The sequence below is a fragment of the Chenopodium album genome, chromosome 7 (genome assembly GCF_948465745.1).
Source record: "Chenopodium album chromosome 7, dcCheAlbu1.1, whole genome shotgun sequence".
Classification (NCBI taxonomy): domain Eukaryota; kingdom Viridiplantae; phylum Streptophyta; class Magnoliopsida; order Caryophyllales; family Amaranthaceae; genus Chenopodium; species Chenopodium album.
The window spans coordinates 55723660-55729065 of NC_137840.1; positions in this window are offsets into that span (position 1 = coordinate 55723660).

Consider the following 5406-nt stretch of genomic DNA (forward strand, 5'->3'; position numbering starts at 1 on the left):
TGAATAAAATGTCAAACTCTATCCAAAATTGACACCATCTCACTATTTCATCCATATCTTTTATTCTACAAAATATTTTAATCTTATTCCAATTTAATTAGAAAGTAGACTTCAAGAGCTTTTTAAAGATATCTTATTCATCTTATTCCAATTTCTGGATCAAAAGATATGATAAAAACAAAACCGCAAAAACTATTGTCTATCGCAAGTGTTTTAATCCGGTTCGAACTCGATCTTTTCTTGATTCTTCAACCCTTTTTTTTTTCTCTATAAATAGAGGTCATATCACTCCTTTTCCAATCATCAACAAGCTTGATCACAAAATAATTCTCTTCTCCCTCTCTAGCCTAAATACTAGCAACCCTATTCACTCAAAATACTTTTCCTAAGCACTCCAAGGAGTCCATACAATACCTGAAGTTCTATACTTTAACCAAAGCGTGAAAGGTATAATTGACCGAGGATTTGGACCAAATCAAATCTAATCTTTATTCAATTTAATTTTCATTTGATTTATATTTTTTATTGAAGGTACTAACAATTTATTCATGATGTAGCAATTTAAAGGAACACGCGGAATGTGAGTAATTAATTAATTTAATTACTCTTATTTTATTTTTATATTGCTAGTATCATGATTAGGTTATTTTATATTTGATTTGACTCACATTATTATTTTTAAATTGCTTCCAATATTAATGTTTATTCTATTATTATTTATTGATCACCATATTGCATGTTTAAAGGGAATATGTAATTGAAAATCACGCCTAATAAGATAATTTGGATAACCGGTTTAGGTTCCTTTTTAATCTTGTTATTAAATCAAGTGATCACCAATATTTTAGAATTATGTGTTGCATTAATATTAAACCAATTTAGCCTAATAATAGTTTGGAGCAAATTGAATTTCTGTTTGTATGCCTTTGAGATCGCAGGAATTATTTTTCACTAAAAGAATCGAGTAGAGGCCAATACGGGCGAATGTGACTCCATGACTCACTTCGTACCATCATCCCCGATCCTTCTTTCGTGGTTCCGAAGCATATGGAGTTAGTAATCTCATGGATTATGAATAGGGTGTAACCTTCACGGGTCAATCGTTGTTGCCTAACGTTGTCCCTTTATCGTGGTTGCCTTTTTATGATCCGTGAACGGTTTACAAGTTCCTTAAAAACTTGTTGGCGGCTCCCTACTTTCCTTGTCCCTAATCTTATTATGTCAGTTCCCACTTCCTATGAGTGCCAAGCATATTCACACATGCTTTTAACGTAGGCGCACTTCGAGCGACGCCTACATTGGGTTTTGCGATTTTTTAAAAAAAATTTAAATCCTTTTTTATTTTGTTAAATAGTTGAAAGAAAAAAAAAAGTATATAATTGTTTTAACCTAGTGCCTTTTTATTTTTATTTTTTACGGATATCCGGATATATATCCGCGCTTATAAGATGTGTTCTCTTCATTTTATTTTTGAAAAATTGAAATTATCTTTAATCTCGATTAAAATTTAATTTACTTATTTTCAATTATATTAGCTCTTTAAAGTTAATATTTTTAATTGATTAAAATTAAATATTATTACAAAACTAAACTTTATTAATTTTGGTGATAAATAACTTATTTTATACTTTTATGAATATTACTCTGTATTATTTTAAGATAAATAAAACGGTAAACGGGGCCTAAATGTGTTCATTTAAAATCATTGTATAACTAACCTAGTATAGTCTAACTAAATGTACTTGCTGTGATGCAATCATCAACTACACAAAAGTGTATGATGGACAAACCTCTTTTCTGATGTAGACAAACTTTACACTAAATCTAACGAAGTATAACGTTTATCATACTAATTAATGAGATCATCCCGTACAAATTCTTTATCTTTGTTCAATTTGCTCAACTTCTCGTCCACTCTTTATCTTATAACGTCATTTTTGTACTAATTAATTGTCAACCGAATTAAATCTTACACTAGACAATGTAAGACAAAATCAAACATTGTTATTCGTATCACTATATCTATACTATCAAAGTTTTGAAGTAGCAATACTAATAAGGTGTTGACTTAGGGCCTATTCTGATTTACTGAATTGAGCTAAATTAAACTAAACAGAATTGAACTAATTGGAGCTGAATCGAATTGAATTGACAGAACTGAGTTGAACAAAATTGTTTATGAGAGAAGGAAATTAGGAACTAAACTGCAGTGAGCAGAATTGATTATTGTTGAACTGAACTAAACTAAAATTAAGTTAAACAGAATAGACCCTTAATTAATGGTTTAAATTGAGCCCATTGAGATTTTATGTAAGATTGTTTAAAGTTCATGTAATATACTTGAAATTGTTTCTTTTCTATTAGCAGTTGATCAGGTTGACACCTTTAGTTTTAGATCTTAATCCGTATTCTCTTTACCAAACTTCTAATAATAAACATTTCCGTCCAAATAAAATTTACCAAACTTTTAATAATAAACATTTCTAGTCCTTAACCCCATGACGCCAGACTATGAGCTAATTAACTATGCCTATTCATCTTTGGGGTCAAGCAATTTTATTTTAATATTAACCAAAAAAAAAAATAAAAAATTAAACAAATTAAATTGATTTAAAAATTGCTTACCTATGACAACTTCAAATTAGGAAAGCAACTTAAAGCAAGTGGTCATTTAATTTGTTTCTTTTCAATTGCTGAAATCACATTCTTCTTAACTTTTGTTTAATTAATCAATTAATTATAATTATCATCTAATGCACTCAATTATCTTATCTTAACTTTGTGGAGTCCTCAAAATAAATTTGCTATATACAACAGGGTGTATTGTACACCCAACTCACCTAAGGTTATTTTTTGCTCTTCATTTGATGATACATGAAAAACAATCATAAAAAAAAAGAACAAATACTCATGAATGTACGGTACAACTGAATGTATGTAACAACCTCTAGTACGTAGTCTAGTCATCAAAGAGTAATACATAGTATTTTTTTTACTACCTCTAGATCGTATTATATGCAACTGTTGAATTTTTTATATCTCATAAATTATACCCCAAAGTTGCATATAATATGATCCGGAAGTAGTACAAAAATGAAATATAAAGATGTCATTGCCTCAATAGATTCCTACTAATTTTGATTTTTATTCTTTTGAGCTAAGCAACAACTTTATATCCATTATACTAATAGCATTTATTATCCGCTAATCTTGGTTTACTAAAAAGCCTCTATTATTGGAAGTATGATGTCAATGTTGGAGGAGGTGGGCACTAATTAAGGTAGTGGTTGTATGTCATGAACCAAATTGATAAAAGTATATTGTAAATTTGTAACACCCTAAAATTTTCAATTAAATCAAAATTACTCTATTTTATTTAATTTGGAAATAATTGTTAAATCTTCAGAGTCTGTTAAATATTACTAAAACTAAACGTTGCTGACATCATACATCCCCTTCTATCCTATGTATAACTTTCTCATTAAAAAATTTCCCGCCATTTTGATTTATGATGTCATCAATATTTTTTTTTTAAAAACCTACACTATATATGTATAATAATATGTACTTAGTATAAGATAATAATGCATACAACTATTGTTGTTGGTTGTAAATATAGAAACTATGAAAGTTCATAAGATAACCTATATCTAGTGCTGTCAAATTTCAAACCGAAACAGTTTAACTGCCCGAAATAAACCGACCCAAATGACAACTGAACCGATTAAAAATCGTTTTTTTGAAACCGAAAACCGACTCGAACCGTATGTGAATGAACCCAAAACCGAACCGATCCGAATAACGTTACACCGTATAAGAACCGAACCCGTTAATGAACCGAACCGGTTCTAAACCCAACTGAAATCAAACCGAACCAAAAAAAACCGAATTGTTTCTAACCCGAAACTGCTTTCAACCCGAAACCGTTTGAACCGGGATGAAAACTGTTTACACCGAACCGTTAACAACTTGCAACCCGTTTGCACCGAAGTGTATATAAACCGAACCGCTTGCAAACCGAATCGTTTATGAACCAGATTGCTTATAAGCGAATCGGCTACAAAATACTAATTATAAAGAGAATATTAAAATCAAGTTAAAAGGATGAAATTTAATTATGCACACATGTTTACTACGGATCGAGCATTATTATAAACTGAACCAAAAAAGAACCGAACTAATTATAAACAGAACCGAAAAAAAAACCGAACTAGTTATAAACTAAACCCAAAAAACAATCGAACCAGTTATAAACTGAACCGAAAAAACCGAACTATTTATAAACTAAACCGAAAAAAAACCGAACTGTTTTTAACCCAAAACCGTTCCCAACCTGAAACTGTTTGAACCGGGATAAAAACCGTTTACACCGAACCGTTAACAAACCGCAACCCGTCTGTACCGAACCGTTTACAACCCGAACTGTTTACAACCCTGAACCGAATTAAAACCGCTCATGAATAAACCGAAACCGAATTGAACCGATAACTATTTAAACCGAACTAAAACCGACCCGCGAGACACTTAAACCGATTTCAAACCGACCCGATTTAATACCGAACCGATTTTAAACCGAACCGAACTCGAACTGTCAAACCGTTTTTACAGTGCTACCTATATCCATTCAAAAAATAAGTTAGCTATAACCTATGAATACGAAACTATTAAAATGAAAAGTGACTGACTTTTGGACTCAATGCTAAAGTGAATTGTATTCACATTATATTATCGAAAATTTCCTCCTATTTAATTATCCAAAATTCCCTTCTATGTAATTGTGATGATAGCCTTGATAGGTGTAAATAAATAAATAAATAAAAGCAATAATTATCCAAAGTGATTAACCTTGTGTTTTAATGTATGTATGTGTATTGCATTCTTTTTTCAACATGACCTTTGTTTATTGTGTTTCTTCTTTTGAAAATATGAAAATATTTGTCTTCCAAACTTCTATTTGCAATTTGGTTTTTTTTTTTTTTTTTTTTTTTTTTTTTTTTTTTTTTTTTGGACAATATGGTTTTACTCATATATATGTCAATTATTATGATTATTCAGTAGTAACTTTTCTCAACTTGTATGATATATAAGGTTTTTTTGGGTTTTTCTAAGCTATGCCCCTAAGGTAGTCGAGTTTCTAAGGTGTACCCATGTTTTTTCAAATTTCTAAGTTGTGCCCCTCAATTCACTATCATAAATGAATGGTACCCTTCTTGGGACTTCCACGTCACCTAAAGTTAACTATAAATTTAATAAAAAGATGATAAAAGGTAAGGAAATGATACGGGAAAGAAATCTTAACCACAACAACCCTAATAACGAAAGCTAAAGCCACGAAATCACGCTCTCAATTAACTTTTAAATTACTAATAAGGGTACATTTTAGTATTGATAAGAAGTTGAAGGGCA